We start from the raw sequence: 21707 nt of genomic DNA, 5'->3' as shown, positions 1-21707 counted from the left end.
GTTGTTGATTTTTATCCTTTGATTTGATAACGTGGTATATCACATTAATTGATTTGTGGTTATTGAACCACCCTTGCATCCCTGTTCTAAATCCCACTTGATCATGGTGTGTGATTCTTTTTATATATTGTTGAATTCAGTTTGCTAAAATTTCTTGAGGATTTTTTACATCTATATTTATTAGAGATTTGGCCTGTAATTTATTGTTTTAGTAGTATCTTCTTATTTAGTAGAATGAATTTGGAAGTATTCCCTCCTGTTTATTTTTTGGAATAGTTTGAGAAGGATAGGTGTTTGTTTTTTCAAAAAAAAAGCTCTTGATTTCATTGATCTTTTCTATTTTTTTTAACTCTATTTTATTTATTTCCTTTCTGATCTTTATTTTTTCCTTCCTTCTGCTGACTATGGGCTTTTTTTTTCTAAGTCCTTTAGGTAGTAGTTTAGGTCATTTATTTGAGATTTTTCTTGTTTTTTGAGTAAGGCTTGTATCACTATATACTTCTCAGAACTCCTTTGCTGAATCCTGCAGATAATGGAGTGTTGTGTTTTTATTTTCAGTTGTTTTGAAGTATTTTCTGATTTGCTCATTGATTTCTTCATTGACCCATTGGTTTTTTAGTAACATGTTGTTTAGTCTCCATGTATTTTTGTTTTTCCCATTTTTCTTCCTGTAATAGATTTCTAGTTTCAGGCTGTTGTGGTTGGGAAAAAAAAAAACAAACTTGATATACTTTCTATCCACTGAAATTTGTTATGACTTGTTTTGTGGCCTAGCATGTGGTCTGTCCTGGAGAATGTTCCATGTCCATTTGAAATGGAAGTGTATTTTGACCTTTTTGGCTGGAATGTTCTATAGCTGTCTGTTAAGTCCGACAGGTCTAATGTGTCATTTAAGACTACTGTTTCCTTATTGATTTTCTGTCTGGATGATCTGTCTGTTGATGTAATTGGGGTGTTAAAGTCCCCTACTATTATGGGATTATTGTCAATTTCTACCTTTATGTCTGTTAATATTTGCTTTATATACTTATATGTTCCTACGCTAGGTACATATATGTTAACGAGTGTTATAGCCTATTCTTGTGTTGATCAATTTAGCTTTATATAATGCCTTTGTTTTTCTTTTGTTATAGTCTGTTTTTCTTTTGTTATAGTCTGTTTTGTCTGATATGAGTATTACTACCCCCACTTTCTTATTGTTTTCATTGGCATGAAATATCTTTTTGCATTTCCTCACTTTCAGTCTGTGTGTATCTTTAACTCTGAAGTGAATCTCTTGTAAGCAGCATACAGATAGGTCTTGTTTTTTCAGTCCAGTCAGCCACCCTATGTCTTTTGATTGGAGCACTTATTCCATTTACATTTAAAGTGATTATTGATAGGTATGTGCTTAGTGTCATTTTGTTACTTATTTTCTGCTTGTTTTCTTGATTCTTCTCTGTTCTTTTCTTCTTCTTTTAGTCTCTTCCCTTGTGGTTTGATGACTTTTAGTAGTATGCTTATATTCTTTTCTGTCTTTTTGTGTATCATAGGTTTCTGATTTGTGGTTAATATGGGGTTCGTATATGCTGACCTATAACTTATCTGCTTGTGTTAAACTGGTGATCATTTAAGTTCAAATGCATTCTAAAAGATCTACGTTTTTTTACTCCCCTACCCAACATGCTGTGCTTTTGATGTCATATTTTACATCATGTTTATCCTTTCACTGTTAATTGCAGTTATAGTTAATTTTACAATTTTTTTGTCTTTTAATCTTCATACTAGCTTATTTAAGTTGTTGATCCAGTCTTTAGTGTATATTTGCCTTTACTAGTGGGATTTTTCCTTTCCTGTATATAATTACTTCTTTTCTTTTCCATTTAGAGAAGACCTTTTAACATTTCTTTAAGAGTAAGTTTAGTATTGATGAACTGTTTTGGTTTTTGCTTCAATTCTAAATGATAATCTTGCTGGATAGAGTACCGTAGGTTACAGTTTTTTCCCTTTCAGCACTTTAAGTATATCATGTCACTCCCTTCTGGAATGCAAAGTTTCTGTGAAAAAAGTAAGCTGATAGCCATTTGGGGGTTTCTTTGTTTTTTCTCTTGCTGCCTTTAGAATTCTCTTTTTATGTTTAACTTTTGCCATTTTAATTATTATATGTTTTGATGTGGGTCTGTGGGTCACTCACAACTGTGCACTCCCCTTGGTCATGCCGGCCCTCACCCTAGTGTGGAGCTGTGCTGTGGAACAAGAAGGGCTGGAGCAAGTGCTTGGCTCAGGCTGGGATAGACGCTGGGGTGGTCTGCTTCCTCTGTCTTGTTTCTGGTGTAAACAAGTGAATGCATGCTTTTCATGAGTGGAGTCTAGGTTTCTTACAGCCCTCCTGTTAGTCCTACTGGTTTTTCAAACCAGCTAAGAGGCTTGTCTTCCCAGTGTTAGAGCCCAGGGCTAGGACACCCAGTATGTGGCTAAAACCACTCACTGCTGAGGGAGAATCTCTGAGCCTGTGTAATACCCTTCCTCTTCTGTGTCCCTATCGTGAGAGCCACCCCTGACCCGATTGCTTCTTTTCTTTTCCTACCAGATTCCATGTGGATCTTTCTTACAGCTTTGTTTGTACAAGAGTCTTTCTGCCAGTATCCAGTGTGTTTTCAGTGAGAATTAATCCACATGTAGATGTAGGGGGGCGCCTCTGCATCTTCCTACTCCCTCTTCTTGATCTCCCTACTCCAGTTTGAAGAGTCTTTAAGACATAAGTAGAGATGTCTAGTTGGCCTATGAAGATAGGCAGGAGCTTGGTTGCCGATAAGAGATGCACGGTCAAGGAAGATGCTTTTGCTTTCCTGAGTGAAAAATGAGAATATTTTAAAGCTAATGTGTCTGAGAAACCAGCTGAGTTAAGGACTGAGGAGGGTTCAATAGGTTATTCAGCAAGGAAGTTATTGATAGTTTCAATAAAGTATTAGGGGTTGAAGAAGGTTTGGAAAAATAGGATGTTTACAATATATGCTTTAGACTAATAAAATCTTAGGTTTCATTGAAAAACACTGATGGGAGTTGTCGTTAGAGTGAGAGTTAAATATGTAAGAGAGAAGGCCTAATCAATATAAAAGCTTCCTGAGAAGATGGAGATGGATGAGATCCAGACTGTGTGCCATGGTTGATCTCTAATGTGTAAGTACAGATGTGTAAAAAATATCAGTATGTGTGCGTGTTTATGGTGGGAAATTGAGAAAAATCCAGTTTGATGGCTTCTGTTTACTCTGTAAAATAGAAAGTAAGTGAGGAATTTGTTTACTGAGAGTGAGAAGAGAGGTGGAGAGAAAGGTATCAAATGTTGGAACTATCACTTTAGAGAATGGGAGGACAAGATGACCAGAGAAAAGAAATGAGACTGCCTAGAGTTCCTTCAGAGTGCAAGTAGAAGTTTAGTCCTTTAGGGAAAGTGCTTTCTGCCCAAACCCACTCCACAGTGTGGTCACTTTGTTTTGAATTCTCTCAGCTGCTGTACAGAGGCAGCCTTGATCACATCATACCAATGGACTTGTCGCATACTGGATGATTGTCTGGCTCTTTTATACACACATGTCTAATCTCTGCAACAGAAGAGGGCAACTCAAGGACAGAGAACATGGCTCCCTGATACCTAATAGAATACTGTGCCCATAATAGGGGTTATTAGGGCTTATAAAATTTAAAGGGGATTATTAAGCATGTGTCAAATATGGACATTCTATATATGAACTCAGAGCAAAGACATGATTCCATGTTTTATATATGGTTTTATATAATAAAATATAGAGATGGTCATCCCTGCCTTTTTCAATTAAAAGGGTGACTTCTTTTTATCCTTGAAGACTTGGTCTAAGAGGTGTCACTTTGAAGCCTCTCCTGATCTCCAATAATGACATTAATCTTCAAGAGAGTTATTATAGCATTTTTCACACTGGAGAACATTTCAATGTTCATATGATTCTCTTCCCCATTAGTCTGATTACTCATACAAAGTGGCTGAATCTTACTTAGCTTTCATTTCTCAAAGACTAGACTAGGGCCTAGTGTATGCAAGATGCTCATTAGAGGTTCTTGAAATTGGAATGCATGAAATTCAAAAGATGAACACAACAGAAATCAATATTGATTCTCTTGATTAACTTCAATTTCAGGAAAACCTGTTTTTCTCTCAATTTTCTGTCTCACCAGTTACTAAGTTTTTTAAATAAGGAACTGAAAATTTTCTTTCTTTCTTTTTTCTCACCTTCCACATTCAATCCATCATCATTCTTGTCAATCTACCTCCAAAATATTTCTAGAATTCAATTATCTTCATCTTCACTGATACCATCAGTGTTTAAATCACCATAATATCTTACTTGGACTACAAATAAGAAGATTTTAATTTGATATTTCATTTTCAGCTGCCCCTCCCCCAACAAGATAATATTCACACATCAGCTGAAATAATCTAAAAAAGTATAATTCTGATTATTTCAGCTTCCCTTCCTTACTCAAAACCTTTTAATGGCTTTCCACTGCACTAATGATGCATTTCACGCTCCTTGATGCAATGTCCTCAAGTCCTTGCATGTTGTGGCCTTTGCCTGTCTCTTCAGTTCATGGTATGACAGTCTTTCCCTCACTTACTGGCTTCAGCAACAATGATTTTTTTTTCTAGTTTTAGAAGGTTCCAAAGTCTTCCTGCCTAAGAAGCTTGGCCATCACTGTTTCATATATCCAGAACATTCTTCTTTATACACTGAATGACTAGCTCCTTTTGGCCTTTACATTTCAACTTAAATGTTACCTTTTCAAAGATGTCTTCTCCTTCCACAGGTTCCTCTTGTGGGATTTCTCTCTCTCTATTGCTAATTACTTACTGTTTTTCTTCATAAACCCTATCACAGGTTGTATATTATTTGCTTACTTGTTCATTATATTATAGATTGTAAGCTCTGTAAAGGACAGGAATTTGTTTATTCTGTTTACTGTAGTATACCTGTTGCATAGAGTTCATTATATATTTGTTCAATGAATGAATTCCTGGATGCATCAATGAATTAATAAGAATGAATGAATGAATGCATGCATGCATGAATGAATAGAGCAGGTAGAATAAGATAGCTTGACCTCACAGGGTTATTGAGGGGATAACATATAGAAATGAACACAAAGAATTTTGGAAAGCAAATGTTTTGTACACTTACTAAGTATTTACATTATGTTAAATTTGCTGAATCCTGCATGGCTTCATTGCTTCATATTTTAGTTTACTTTTGTGCTATGAATAAAGATTTAGAGCATTTCGTGATATAGATTTCCTTGTCACTCTTGCTAAGAAGCAGCCTATTGATATGCCTTGGTTAATTAATTGAAACAAATTTCTTCATAAAAGAAAAGTCAAATCTGATGACCTTTGGATGATTTGTGTATTTATGTGTGTGTGTACATAGTAATACATACTAGTAAGATGTGTACATCTTACAGAGAAGTGTGATGTGCCTTTTCTTTCTGATTGTGGAGTGCTACTTTAGCTTAATTGAATTGTTTATGTTTAGACAGTGAGACAGTGAGAGCTACTATGTCTTCATGACAAGCAATATTTGGTAGCATTATTGTTTCACCTGGCTTTTATTTCTTCACTCAATTGTTCATTTCTTTTCTTTTTTGTTGTCTAGGTTTCCTTTTACTTTCAAATTTCATATCAAAGACTACCTAGTATAATGCTTATATCAAGAAGCTAACAGGAACTTGATTTTCTCAGTCTTCTCAACTATTGTTTCTCTTTCTGTGTTCCATAAACTCTAGGTTCTTGAGAATAGCTTACTTGAACAATACAATTTTATGCCTGGTATCAGAAGTGGAGGAAAATCCTTTCAAAAGTGGATAAGTGACTTCACCTCCATTATGCTAAAAATAGGCTCAAATTTATTATAATTGATGAATTCCAGAATGTTGGTTCTACTGATTTACATTGTACCCTAAATTAGACCTCAGCTATGAGAAAAACGTCCAAATTGTGGAAATCCGGGCAGTTAGATATAATAGACTATGATGAATTAAAAGTATACAGCTGAATAAAGGTATTATTTCATGTTATCCTAAGGGCACATATGTATGGTGAACTGCACAAGATTTTTTGACCAAGGCATTATGAAATAGAAAATACTCATGATTTGTTTTAATTATAACTTCTCTCTCTGCAACTCAACCATACAAAATTGACAAAAATGCCAATAAGACTTTTCACTTATCCAATAGACATATATAAATTACCTGTTATAACAAAGAACTTTTCTAGGAAGGCAGTGTGGTGAAGTGTTTTAAGATCACTGACTTTGGAGTCAGTTCAAATGCCTCTTAGCTGTGTGACCTTGAGCATGTAGCTTAATCTTTATGCAATTTTATTTACTCACCTATGTGATAAGTTTTATGAAAGAGTTAAGATGGAAATAAAATATTTTCTTCACATTGATGTAATTAAATTATGTAAAATTCTTATCAAAGAGGAATAAGTACTTGGTAAACAATAACCACTCTTAGTCTAGTTCCTTTTCTTATTCCTGTTTTTAAATAAATATTATTTTATGAAAAGTTAACATTTCATAATAAGATCATAATTGTAAAATTTAAATTAAATAATAATTTTGGTATAGATGTAGATGAAAAAATGTAATGAGAAGATGCATATGACATGGTACTTGAAGATGATCACCCTATCCCACTGATAGCACTTAGTATTTTGAAGCCAGCCATTTTGTTGTTGACTCTAATATTGAACCCAAACCTGCAACCAGAAACTATATCCATTTGTCCTTGTTATTTTGGCTACACAAACACAGTCTATTCTTGATCCATGAAAGCCTGCAATAGCCTGCAGTAGCATGGCATAGTCATGGAACTGCATGTTTTCTAAGTAGCCAGAACAAAGGTTGAAAGTTGCAGCAATTGCCAAGAAGGGACAGTTAGGAGCCAGATTACGGACAGCTTTGTATCACCAAGATGTCTCTACTATAAATGGCACAAATTACATGAGAGGAAAATTCATAAAGCTAACCTTGGCAATTTGTGTAATGATACAGCTTCCTTAGTTGGTTAGTCTTGGAATCACTGCCCAGCTGTGAGCACTGAGCCTAAAGGTGGTGTGATCTTTGCATCATGCCAGATATGGAATAAATGCAGGGGGTTTTGCCATGTCCTCTATCCAAGTTTATTCCTTTGCATGTGTGTTTCAAAAAACTTGTAGGCCTAGGCTCCTAAAATTGAGCATGTATTTCTCAATAGAGAGATACAAACATGTTATATCTTGGAGTACTATGATAGCATAGTTTTTGCTTTGCTCAGAAGGGTGGGGGAGGGGAGCGTGTAAGAGCCCTTTTAACAAGTAATAATTTAGCAAACTATATACAAGCACTCCATTGAATATCTACTATGCTACAAATTTATGACCTAATTGGGAGGGCAAAACACAAACATACAAAGAGATAAAGAACAATTACAGGCAGGAGATGTTAAGTTGCAAAGGAAAAATACTGAGTTTTTCTGCAGATAGAGGAGGAAAGAACAGTTTTTAGCATCATCAAATGCCCTTGAGATAGTATCTAGGAGTTTCTATATTCCTAAAACTAATTTTAGAAGCCCATAACTAAAAAGACTTGCATGAGATGATGGACTGCTTTCTTGAGTTAGGATGACACTATGAATTGATGACAGTCCAAGCAAGGTGCAATACAGCTCCAGAATAAGGCTGCTAAATGCCACCATATATTTCTTAGTAATGCAGTGGACAGCGTTGTCATCTTGCTTGCTTTCTACTTTAGTCCCTTAAAAATTATCTATGAGCAGAATTGTGAAAAAGTAACCAACAGAATCAAGACTCAAAAGCTTCTTGGCAGGTAGATATACAAAGTTTGAATGGTAGGGAGCACCATGCCTTCAGACTCCAGACCAAACTAGCAATTTACATAGAACACACTATTTCAGTAGCTCTAAGGGTTATTTGCAGAGCTTCGAGGGACTACTTTGGTCATTCAAGATCATACCATTTTCATCAATTCTTGGTCTTTCTAATAAAAATGTCCCTCGCTCAATTTAATTTAAGATATTATTGGGTACACATATGTGCTAAGCATTGTGTCAGTCACTGGAATTATCATGGTGAGCCAGTCCCTACCAGTTCACATTTTTTCCCAGCAGAGGTGGAATGGTAGGTTTTGTCTATCTTTTGTTGAAGGATAATGGATAGAGACATGGATTTGCCCTGCCAAGGGTATAGCCATATAGCCACTCACCAGTTATGTTACTTGGATTTAGCTCATAACCTTCTCATCTTCCCAAACCATGATGACTGATCTCACTTTATATTTATACTGTTTCTATCAAGGGACCTCTGAAGGCCACCCTTAATCCTACTATATACTTCTAGTCCATTCACTGTCAACTCTGGAATGACAGAATATACCTTCACTTTCCTCAAAACTCCAGCCTCACTCTCAGCTGAAATTCTTGCTTTTTATTTCACTCAGAAGGTAGGACAACCAGAAAAGAACATTCACAAGGTTCCATCCCCATACTATCTGACCTGCTTGCATCTGTACCCACATATTCTGACTTCCCTTCTAGTACCCTACTTGAGGTCACCACCTACCCTCTGTGGGCTAGATCTCATCTCATCTCCTATTTCCCATCTAAAGACCATTTATCTTCAAATTCTCTTCTCTCTCTCTCACGCATCATCAATTTTCTCCTTCCTGTGGATGTCCTTTAGAAACTTGCTATAATATCTTTTATTTTAAAAAATCACTTAATACTGCCTACCATTCCAGCTGCTGCCCCATTTCTTTCTTTCTTTTTTTTCTTTTTTGTAGTGGAATCCGCAAGAAGTATCCATACTCCAATTCTATATCTTTCATTCCTTTCTTCCCATTCTTATTTGAACTGACTTTATTCAGGTTTTTCTTTCTAATATGCTGCCAAATCACTTTTGACAGGGTCACCAAGGATTTCCACGATGACAAATCCAATGGATGAGTTCTCAATTCTTAACCTATCCCTGTTCAATATCCTTCTTCTGAAAGCTTTCTTAATTTGGCTTTGAGGTATTTCTCCCTTTCTCCTGGTTCTATTCCTACCAAAATGGCTATTGTGACTCTATCTCTTTTAATGGTTCTGCCCCATCTTCTTACCTCTAAATTTTACAACACCTCAAGGCTCAGTTCTAAGACCTCTTCTTTGCTTTGTGTATGATCACTCACTAGATGATTTCACCCAGTCCCTTGGATTTAAATTCCATCTATAAACGGATAAGGCCCAAATTTATGTTTTCAATGCATACTGCTCGCTTGATCTCCAGATTTGCATATTCAATAGCCTACCGGACATCTCCACTTGACTCTCTGATAGGAATTACAGACTTGTCCAAAACTGAATTCTTGTGTTACCTCCAAATTTATTTCTCTCACAGTCTTCCCAATCTTAGTAAATGGTAACTTTTTTTTTCTGTTTGCTTAGGCCAAAAGTATTGAAGTCATCCTTGACTTCTTTTTCTCACCCTGCATGTCAATAAATCCTGGTGGCCTTACCTTAGAAATGTATCCAGAAGAACATTTCTTACCACCTACACTTCTTTCACATTGGACCAAACCATCATCTTCTGGATTACTGTAATAACCTTCTAACTTGTTTGTTTTTTTTCGGTACGCGGGCCTCTCACTGTTGTGACCTCTCCCGTTGCGGAGCACAGGCTCTGGACACGCAGCCTCAGCGGCCATGGCTCACGGGCCCAGCCGCTCCGTGGCATGTGGGATCTTCCCAGACCGGGGCACAAACCCATGTCCCCTGCATCGGCAGGCGGACTCTCACCCACTGTGCCACCAGGGAAACCCTTTTGTTTGTTTTTTTAAATTTTTGTTTTGTTTTGTTTTGCTCTTGTCCCCAACAATCTATTCTCCTATAAAAATGCAAGTCAGATTATGTCACTCCTCTGTAAATCGTCTCCTGGACTCTGATCTCACTGAAAACCAAAACTGAAATCTTTACCTTTTTTTTTTTACAGCCCAGTACATACCCCTTCAACATCTACTATTTTCCTTTCTCCTTCATTCCAACCCACTGTCCTCCTGGAATATTCTAGGCACGCTCCTGCCTCGAAGCTTTTTCCTCTGTCTGGAATGTTCTTACTCTAGATATCCATATGGCTTATTCCCTGGCTTCCTTCTGATCAGATCGAATTACATCCTATTATGAGGACTTCCTTAATGACCCTATATAGCACTCTTCCACACACACGAACACACACATATCATTTTTAGCTTGCGTCATTTTTTCTCCATAGCACTTTTCACTACAATTAACTTATCTGTTTGTTTGTTAACTACTTTTCACAATAGAGTACTACACTCTGTGAGGACAGAGATCTGATTCATTTCAAGTAGTTTTAACCCTGGGCTTGAAGCAGTACCTGACTCATACTAGGTGCTCTATGGTTGTTTTTTTGAGTGAATGAATTGCTAAAATGAAGGTAGTAATACCTGCATCAACTTTGGAGTGAAGATAAAGTAATATACTGCATATTAGCCCACTTTAAAAACCTGCAGGACTATAATTTGTTGGCTTTTATTGTTTCTTAGATCCTGCATGATTGTAGAGTGCTGCTAAATAATTATCATAGATAGTCCAACCCTGCTTTGTGGAATCAGAGATGGCATGTCTCAGTCATACAAAATGGAGTGTATCCCTCTAAATAGAAATAGAAACTGCAAGCCAAGAACTGGTCTACATATATAAGGCAGGAGAAAAAAAAAACTGTTGGATTTCTTTTTTTTTAACATATTCCCCACACAGAGATAAAAATAGTGTCAGCTTTGAACTTGAAAGATGACATTATACGTGCAGTAGCACATTTTTCATTTTTATGTATAATTTTTGACAATTATGATGTTAAATGTATTTTTAACCTATAGATTTGCATTAATATTGAGTGAGGTTTTAACTTTCCGTTCAGTGGCATTTAAATTTGTACCTTTAATTTTGGATCTGATTTCCTTTAAGTTCCAGCAGAGAAGTTAGAGGGAAAAAAATTTAGGAAATAGTCATTTGCAAATTTTATTGCCAAATGGATCCAGTAATATAGGCTTCTAAAGCAATATCTTGGTCCACATTTGTTCCTAGCACTCCTTTTATTTCCTTTGTGGGCCTCCTGATAAGAAATCATGTCCCAGATGAAACATCACCTTCCTATGAGGAGCCTTCCCTGTCACTCTGATCCATAGGTAGGCCTGGGAGCTCTTTTCTCTCAAACCCTAACCCTAAACTACAACACTTTTTTCATACTATCTTTATGGTGAACATTCTATTGATTATGTTTTTGTAAAGATAAAGTTTCTTGGGTATGTTAATACACTCATACAGTCAACAAACTTTGAGTTGCTGAATCTTTGCCAAGCATCATCCTGGGGCTGTGGTTGCAAAGATGTGTGAAACATGGTCTCAGTAACTTTGTCTCTTCACTAGGCTGTGAGTTCTTTGAAATTCAGTGACTGAGGCTATTATTTTTCTATGCCTGATGATTAGCACAACCCTAAATAAATATATGCAGACTGAATGGACAATTCTCCTGGTTAGAACAGAAGTTCCTGAGGTCAGGATCATCACTGTGTCTACAGTGCTTAATGCAGAGCCTGGTACATAATGAAAGCTCAACAGGTGTTATGTGGAAGGTAAATAATGGGCACTAAAGGGCCACCATCCATTCTGGTTTCTCAGACAGGCCAACAGAAAAGTAAGAAACTGACAGAGAATCTATGAGCCCTCTTGGCTCAAATTAGACCTTTAATCAGTGCTTTCTCTGGAGACCCTTTTCTGTGCATACATATGTTGAGTAACCAGCAGAACAGGACTCTAGATTGATCAGCTGAGTGAACCAGGGTATGACTAGTGGACCAGCAGATGCTGAGCTTCACTGAGGAAGGACCACATTTAGGGGTTGATGCTTTAATGCAGTTCTCTTGCAGACCTTGTTTACATGTCCATAACACATGAAATTACTCTTGAAATTTGGGGCAGGTTTGGTGCCTGAGGGACTTGTCAAAACGTTTCAGGGATGTCACCTCCAGGTGGGTGAAGAAAGTTTGGAAAGTTAATTGGCTATTTCCTGACTGAAGCCTGAAAAGTGAACTCATTAGAAAGTGCTTCCCAGCATGTACTCATTTTCAGATATTATTAATTCTTAATTAAACTGTTTTCATCTCATATGGTACATTTAACCAGCAGGATCCTGACTAGTCAGCCCAGACAAACCCGTATTCTCTCTTAACCAGAGTGAAGAAAAATACTGTGATTCCTGCATATGTTGAATGGAATCCATAAATCTTTGTAAGACTTCTAAGCTCTTTGAGATTCAAGATATAACTTACTTATCTGTGTAACTCCAGCTATACCATACTTTCTAGTACATGGTAAATAGTCATTACTACTTTGATGAAATAGTGACCAACAGGCCAAATGTATGAATGAATAAGTTAATTTACTTGAAGACTTGAGATCACCAGAGGAGAGGCATTCTAAATAAAATTACTAAGTAAAATGGCAAGGGGTGTTGGTGTTCCTGTATCCCCCTTGGTATAATTTTTACTTCACAACTTATCACATGAATACATCCTCCTTATAATAGTTAATGCATTACAGTTAAGGCCCCCTTGACTAGAACACCTAATTAGTTTTATTCCCAGAGATACCATTATTACCAGTTTTGTATGTGTTCTTCCAGACCTTGGTTTTTGCAAATTAGCGTATATAGTCGTCCCTCGGTGTCTGCAGGGGACTGGTTACAGGACCCGCTGCAGATACCAAAATCAGCAGACGCTCAAGTCCCATAGTCAGCCCTCTGTATTCGCCATTTTGCATCTGGGGATTCAGCCAACAACAGATCATGTAGCACTGTATTTAGTATTGAAAAAAATCCATGTTCAAGTGGACCCACACAGTTCAAACTCATGTTGTTCAAGGGTCAGCTGTGCGTGTGCATATTTGTGTGGATATATGTATCTCCTCAGAAAATATATAGTACAGTTGTATGTATGTATGTTTAACTTGTTTAAATATGGTGTTACACTATTGTGGGGCTTTTTTTTTTATTTGCTTTTTTCACTCAATAGTATGTTTTAAGATCTTTCCATGTGGGCATAGTTGGATTTACTACATTATTTCTGACTGCATACATGCTGTCCTAAGTAGTGCAGCCATATCACACTTTATCTATTTCCTACTAAAAGCAATTTAAATTGCTTTTAAGTTTTCAAAGATTTAAGGAATGATGCAGTGACCACCCTTAGACACGCATCCTTATGTATGTAGATTTGTCTTTTTATACCTAGAACTAGAATTGTTAGGCCCCTGAGTATGCATATTTAAAGTTTTAAGAGATAATACCAAAGTTATCATACAAAGTGGATGATACCAATTTACATTCCCACTAACAGTGTAAACACTATGTACTTCCTCATGCCCTTACCACTGTTTTATATTATAAAAGTTTTTGATTTTTGCAAATCTGACTAGGTGAAATGATATCCTGTGTTACTTTTAATTCACTTACCTTAGATCGCTCCTCTTGTAAGGTTGAACATCCTCATGTGTCTATTTCCTAGTTCTATTTTCGCTTTTTTAGATATCCTGCCTCCCTTTCTAGTTCTAACTTAATAAACAACGGAAAGGAGGGCATGACAACTTCAATTAGGCTTAATCAGGCTTAATCTAACCTCACTCCTTAGTTCTTAATCTAACCTTCTTCCATAGAGCATTTCTCTCTAGGTTTATTTGTTCATTTGTTCCTTCATTTATTAATCAAATTCAAATTGAACACACACTATGTGTCAAGCATATACTGGGTCTGGGGTAATAGTAGGAAACAATCATAGTTTCTCCACTCACAAAGCTTACAGTTAGTGGGAAACATCTGCCAGTGGCTCAAACCCCTTTCCACATTCCTGATAGTATTTCTCATAGTGGCATTGCTAACTTTTACAAACCTTGATGTTTTTTTCACTTTTCTCCAAGAGGAGACTCAGTGCTCAATATTCTTCTCCCATGAACAGAAATGCCCTTCTTCTGTTTGTGGTCTAAAGTTGTTCAGATATATGTATATAGGAATGAATCTTTTGCTGGAAGCTGTGTTCCTAGCTATTGTGAATTTACAAAATAAAAGGAAGCATAGTTAATTACCTCATGATTCTGGTCTGTATCATTAACGTATCAATTTCCTCCCTGTTAATCATGCATAAGGCAAGTCATCACTTTCTGATGGCAGGCACCTGCTGATTCGCTGGCAAAGAGTGGTTGAAATGGTATCCCAGAAATCCTTCATCCCAAAACTTTAGAAGGAATATTCTGTGCCAGAAAGACTTAGTCTAGCATTTAGTTTAGACCCGCTGGTGTTTATTGCCATCTTGTATATCAGAACATGGCAAGAAAACACATCTCAAACCAGATTTAAAAGTGATGCTAATGAGAGACAGAAAGCAAACAGATCCAAATAGATGTGAAGACAATAAGAACAAAATATCCACTACCCTTTTATTTATTTATTTATTTTTATTTTTATTTTTTTAACATCTTTATTGGAGTATAATTGCTTTACAATGGTGTGTTAGTTTCTGCTTTATAACAAAGTGAATCAGTTATACATATATCCCCATATCTCTTCCCTCTTGCATCTCCCTCCCTCCCACCGTCCTTATCCCACCCCTCTAGGTGGTCACAAAGCACTGAGCTGATCTCCCTGTGCTATGCGGCTGCTTCCCACTAGCTATCTATTTTACCTTTGGTAGTGCATCTGTGTTCATGCCACTCTCTCACTTTGTCACAGCTTACCCTTCCCCCTCCCCATATCCTCAAGTCCATTCTCTAGTAGGTCTGCATCTTTATTCCCATCTTGCCCCTAGGTTCTTCATGACCCTTTTTGTTTTGTTTTTTTTTTTAGATTCCATATATATGTGTTAGCATATGTTATTTGTTTTTCTCCTTCTGACTTACTTCACTCTGTATGACAGACTGTAGGTCCATCCACCTCACTACAAATAACTCAATTTTGTTTCTTTTTTATGGCTGAGTAATATTCCATTGTATATAGGTGCCACATCTTCGATATCCATTCATCTTTCGATGGACAATTAGGTTTCTTCCATGCCCCGGCTATTGTGAATAAAGCTGCAGTGAACATTGTGGTACATGACTCTTTTTGAATTATGGTTTTCTCAGGGTATATACCCAGTAGTGGGATTGCTGGGTCGTATGGTAGTTCTATTTGTAGTTTTTTAAGGAACCTCCATACTGTTCTCCATAGTGGCTGTATCAATTTACATTCCCACCAACAGTGCAAGGGGGTTCCCTTTTCTCCACACCCTCTCCAGCATTTATTGTTTAAAGATTTTTTGATGATGGCCATTCTGACTGGTATGAGGTGATACCTCATTGTAGTTTTGATTTGCATTTCTCTAATGGTTAATGACGTTGAGCATTCTTTCATGTGTTTGTTGGCAGTCTGTATCTCTTCTTTGGAGAAATGTCTATTTAGGTCTTCTGCCATTTTTGGATTAGGCTATTTGTTTTTTTGATATTGAGCTGCATGAGCTGCTTGTAAATTTTGGAGATTAATCCTTTGTCAGTTGCTTCATTTGCAAATATTTTCTCCCATTCTGCGGGTTGTCTTTTCATCATGTTTATGTTTTCCTTTGCTGTGCAAAAGCTTTTAAGTTTCATTAGGTGCCATTTGTTTATTTTTGATGTTATTTCCATTTCTCAGGAGGTGGGTCAAAAACGATCTTGCTGTGATTTATGTCATAGAGCGTTCTGCCTATGTTTCCCTCTAAGAGTTTTATAGTGTCTGGCCTTACATTTAGGTCTTTAATCCTTTTTGAGTTCATTTTTGTGTATGGTGTTAGGGAGTGTTCTAATTTCATTCTTTTACATGTAGCTGTCCAGTTTTCCCAGCACCACTTATTGAAGAGGCTGTCTTTTCTCTGCTGTATATTCTTGCCTCCTTTATCAAAGATAAGGTGACGATATGTGCGTGGGTTTATCTCTGGACTTTCTATCCTGTTCCATTGATCTATATTTCTGTTTTTGTGCCAGTACCATACTCTCTTGATTACTGTAGCTTTGTAGTATAGTCTGAAGTCAGGGAGCCTGATTCCTCCAGCTGTGTTTTTCTTTTTCAAGATTGCTTTGGCTATTCAGGGTCTTTTGTGTTTCCATAAAAATTGTGAAATTTGTTTTCTAGTTCTGTGAAAAATACCAGTGGTAGTTTGATGGGGATTGCATTGACTCTGTAGATTGCTTTGGGTAGTAGAGTCATTTTCACAGTGTTGATTCTTGCAATCCAAGAACATGGTATATCTCTCCATCTGTTTGTATCATCTTTAATTTCTTTCGTCAGTGTCTTATAATTTTCTGCATACAGGTCTTTTATCTCCTTAGGTAGGTTTATTCCTAGATATTTTATTCTTTTTGTTGCACTGGTAAATGGGAGCATTTTCCTAATTTCACTTTCAGATTTTTCATCATTAGTGTATAGGAATGCAAGAGATTTCTGTGCATTAATTTTGTATCCTGCTATTTTACCAAATTCATTGATTAGCTTTAGTAGTTTTCTGGTAGCATCTTTAGGATTCTCTATGTATAGTATCATGTCGTCTGCAAACAGGGACAGCTTTACTTCTTCTTTTCTGATTTGGATTCCTTTTATTTCTTTTTCTTCTCTGATTGCTGTGGCTAAAACTTCCAAAACTATTTTGAATAATAGTGATGAGAGTGAGCAACCTTGTCTTGTTTCTGATCTTAGTGGAAATGGTTTCAGTTTTCCACCATTGAGGATGATGTTGGCTGTGGGTTTGTCATATATGGCCTTTATTATGTTGAGGAAAGTTCCCTCTATGCCTACTTTCTGGAAGATTTTTATCATAAATGGGTGTTGAATTTTGTCAAAAGCTTTCTCTGCATCTATTGAGATGATCATATGGTTTTTCTCCTTCAATTTGTTAATATGGTGTATCACGTTGATTGATTTGCATTATATTGAAGAATCCTTGCATTCCTGGGATAAATGCCACTTGATCATGGTGTATGATCCTTTTACTGTGCTGTTGGATTCTGTTTGCTAGTATTTTGTTGAGGATTTTTGCATCTATGTTCATCAGTGATATTGGCCTGTAGTTTTCTTTCTTTGTGACATCTTTGTCTGGTTTTGGTATCAGGGTGATGTTGGTCTCGTAGAATTAGTTTGGGAGTGTTCCTCTCTCTGCTGTAATTTGGAAGAGTTTGAGAAGGAATGGTGTTAGCTCTTCTCTAAATTTTTGATAGAATTAACCTGTGAAGCCATCTGGTCCTGGGCTTTTGTTTGTTGGGAGATTTTTTTTTTTTTTTTTTTTTTGCGGTACACGGGCCTCTCACTGTTGTGGCCTCTCCCCTTGCGGAGCACAGGCTCCGGATGCGCAGGCTCAGCAGCCATGGCTCACGGGCCTATCCGCTCCTGCGGCATGGGGGATCTTCCCTGACCTGGGTACGAACCCGCGTCTCCTGCATCGGCAGGTGGACTCTCGGCCACTGCGCCACCAGGGAAGCCCCTTGTTGGGAGATTTTTAATTACAGTTTCAATTTCAGTTCTTGTGATTGGTCTGTTCATATTTTCTAGTTCTTCCTGGTTGAGTCGCAGAGGGTTTCCACTACCCATTTATTACCAGGAACTCTGGTAAGAGTTTTGTCTGCATTTACCTCTGTAATTTTCTTGGTAACCTTGTAAGGTAGATATTGATATTCCCGTTTTACAGATGAGAAAAATGAGTTTGAGAAAGGTTAAGAACTTGCTAAAGGATATATAGCTACTAAATGGCTAAGTTGGGCTTTAAACAGAAATCTGTCTGGTTCTATTGCCTGGCTTCTTCCTCTGGCCATTGCCTGTGAAAGTGAAAATCCACTATTGGTGCCACTATCAGAGAGTAGACTGGGGGCTCCTTGGAGTGACCTGGCAGAGAATTCATTATGGTTTCATATGCTTGGCCTTCCTAAGGCTCTGATCCTGCACAGGATGTGGAAAACGTAAATTAGGGACCTTCAGTCTTCATGCCTGTATCTGTTCTTCATCTCTCCTTCGTTAATATTGCAAAGGGAAAAAAATATCACATTTTACATTTAGGGACAAGTATGTTTACTTGATATATCTGTGATAAATTTTGTTCTTTTGGCCACGTTCACTCATGTTTTAGTCAGAAGAATACACATGTTAGTATCTAGTAAATAATTTTGTTGTTATTCCAAAAGGAAAAAAACCTCTAATTTTTGATGCTAATATGAATGTTCTAATTTTGAATGTGCTAAGTGGTTGACTGTTTTGTGCCTTGATGGAATGTGAGACTTTTGTGACCCATTATCCAGAATATTTGAAGATGATATTCAAGTGATGAAATGTCATATATATGAATGACTGATCAATTTTCTTAGCCAAATTTGTGGATGGCATTTACTGATATGTTGCTAAGAAAAAACTGGCAGCATACAGACTTTGATTTCTGCAACAGAGTGTGTTTGTTAGCAGCATGGGCTTTGGAATCACACAGACTTGGGATTGTTTTCTGTCTCTTCCATGAGCTCTGTGACCTCCTACAAATTACTTAATTTCTCTAAGGTTTGATTTCCTCATTGTAAAATGTGATGATGGTAAAATCTATTCTATAGACTGCTGTGAGGATGAAATGAGGTGATGCATGTAGAGCCCTTGGCAAGAAGAGTGTGCTCAGTATATGTTGGCTATTATTATCATTAGTTAAAAAATTAACTAAAGGGTAGTGTTCCTCAAACTATAGTTACTGGAATACCTGCATCAGGATCAACTAGAATGTTTGTTTAAAAATTAAATTTCTGGGTGCCAGTCATAACTCTCGATTCAGAATGTCTTTGGGGGGGAGGGTGAGCATAGAATGTGCACAGTAGCACTCATTCATAGAGCTCATGAATACTGAATTTGGAGGACCACAGCCATAGGAAGAGTGGGGGAAGTGGTGCCTTACGCTCTGGTTCAACCACATATATGAGTGACTGCCATATGCCAGGACTGCCTTAGGCATAAGGGAAGTGAATAGGATGGTCCATTTTCAAAATCAGAATGAAAGAGTATAATAGCCCTTGTTTCTATAGCAGGTACAATTGTTGCTCTGAGGACAGTGAACTGCAGACAATTCTGTATTCATATTTTATTGGAAATCCACAAATGCTCACAAATCCTTCTTTGAGTGCTGTAAGGGTACTAAGATTAAATGTCTTCCCACTCCATTTTTGTTCTGGCATGGACCAAACTATGTGGAGAGGTAATTTTCATCTGTGTGGTGGATAGCATAAAAACAAGGTCGGATGACTTTTGCTTCTTTTTAGAAATACATTTTTAGGGAAATCGTTTCCATTTCTGTATAAAGGAGAAAGATTGTAAAGATAGTTAAAGCAACTGTTTGGCTTCAAGGCTTAGTCCAGTCAATTCCAAAACTTAGGAATCTCCAGAATTTACATTGCTTTTGAAATTGGACTTTAAGGCATGTTCCTTCCCTAGAGTGCCTGATTTTTTCAAGTTACAAAGATCAGTTTACAGTTGGATTTTTTTCTGTTTAGTGAAGACACAGTAAATTTTTTTGCAGTTGACTTTCATATAATTTATAGCAATGATTTGACATATCCATGAACGTCATGAATGAAGCAGTTGCACATTTTCAGTGAAGGTAAGGTTTAAGAATTGGATGCATTTATATAAATAAAGTGCATCCAGTTCTTGAGATGTCTATCATCTTGTCACTTTCAAATGATAGTTGACATTTATTTACCATGTTACTATCTGTAGAGTGATTTTTCACACATTGCATTTGGTCATCACAATAGTTCTTTTAACTGATCCACAGTCAAGTTTGCTTTACCTTTGGGACATTTTGCATGGCCTGGCTTGGAGTCAACCTATGAAATGAGAGTAATCCCCATCCCAGTGCCTGTGTCATTCTAATGGTCAGTTCTATTTTTATATACACAACTTGGGCTGCCATGGAATGACAAAGTCTAGTTTCCAAGTCTCGAAAATGGTACTAGAAGAGATGAAGATAAGAATAGATTCCTGTCCTCAGTAGCTAAGTGACTAATGTGCTGGATAGTGTTCTGAGAACTTGATATAGATTAACTCATTTAATCCTTAGAGCCACTCTATGCATTAGGCATTATTATGGCCTCTTTACAAATGAGAAAACAGAGTTGCAGAGAGATCAGGTAATTTTCCCAAGATAACACAGCTGAAAAATGGTAGTGCTAGGATTTGACCTTAGGCAGAGTGACTCTAGGGTCCATGCTCTTAACTGCTATTTTCTCCAACCTGCTTTTGAATAGGAGGAACATCTCACAGGAATCTAAATACCAAAATGAAAGTTAAAAATGATAACACTCTTAGAAATTTCACAAAGAAGAAGTCATAAATTTTATAAGAATTTAGAACAAGGAAAATAGCTTGGGATAGGCCAGATAGAAGATTTGCTCCCTGGAGGGTGCATAGTGAGTGATGATATATAGCACAGTAGAGTATAGTGAGGAAGCACAGTCTTTGTACTAAAACAGACCTGGGTTCAATTTCCAGTCCCTACACATAGCTATGGGACCTTTTGCAAAGAACCTCAGTTTTCCCACCTATTAAATATTAATAATAGTACCTATCCCACAGGCTTTATTTTTATATGGAAAGGTCAGGGATGGAAAGATGGGTGGGATGCTGCAGAATTGCAGGCACAAAAATTGGGAAAGCAGAAATGCTTACGGAATGACTTGAGAGAGATTAAATCATCTGATGTAATGGAAGAGCTAGAATCTATATGGGAAAAATGGAGAGATTTAAAAATGTGGTTTGGGATTGGAGAATAGTAGAAGGCTATTGATGAATGTACTGCTTAAGATTTTAGGGCTTGACAGATATATTTGGTTCAGTCTCTTACTACCTACATAATCTGGGTAGGTGTGTTGTGTAATCTCTCTCTGCCTCAGTTTTCTCATCTATAAAATTAGAACTAAGTAAAACAAAGTATGTAAAAATTTAAGCCTAGTTTGTGACACATACCTAATGGTCAATTAACATTATTAATATTACTATCAGTGGTAGTAGTATTCAGCAGGGAATGTGTGTGTGTGTGTGTATGTATTTGTCCAAAGGAGTTAAGTAATGAAAATTACGTTTTTGAATCAAGTGCTGTCAGTCTACAGGATGAATTGGAGGGACCCCTGAGGCAGTGAAACCAGGGTGGTGGTAGCGCCAGGGTATCTATCTGTTAAGTAGGGTGGGCAGGGAAAGCTGAGCACAATTGAAAAGAAGAAAGTCTAGTGAGATGCTTTTAGAACCCTGACAACTACATAGGAAAACTTTTTAGCTATCTAGGTGTCAGTTACTGAGGGCCCAGGTAGGTTGTCTACAGTGGGAATGAAATGGAAGGGATGGGTGTGAGCAGGTTGTAATGGATCTATCTGCTGGACTTGGAGAACACTGGTTAGAGAGGCAGGGTAGGGAAGAAAGACTGCAGGGAAATATGACTCCATGTTTTGGAGTTCAAATGGTGGTAGGCTGACAGAGAGAAGTCAGGAAGAAGATCTGACCTTTAGGGGGCAATGAGTTTTATTTCAGTGATATAAAATTTGAGTCCACAAAGGATCAACCAAGTAAAAAT

The 21707-nt window shown here is 37.1% G+C and overlaps 1 protein-coding gene across 1 annotated transcript in view; it reads left to right on the top strand.

Annotated features, from left to right (window-relative positions):
* Positions 1-21707, top strand: part of LOC149748752 (disks large 1 tumor suppressor protein-like) — a 588852-nt gene that overhangs the window by 544791 nt on the left and 22354 nt on the right. Inside the window, exon 4 of the mRNA XM_089914186.1 lies at positions 1-21707. This exon is cut by the window's left edge and continues 21357 nt beyond it; it is cut by the window's right edge and continues 22354 nt beyond it. The gene's annotated coding sequence lies outside the window, so the exon portion shown is untranslated.

The sequence above is a fragment of the Delphinapterus leucas genome, chromosome 7 (assembly GCF_059928025.1).
Source record: "Delphinapterus leucas isolate spDelLeu-1000000601 "Yukka" chromosome 7, BTC_Dleu_Yukka2, whole genome shotgun sequence".
Classification (NCBI taxonomy): Eukaryota; Metazoa; Chordata; class Mammalia; order Artiodactyla; family Monodontidae; genus Delphinapterus; species Delphinapterus leucas.
This window is presented reverse-complemented; position numbering and strand designations above follow the sequence as displayed.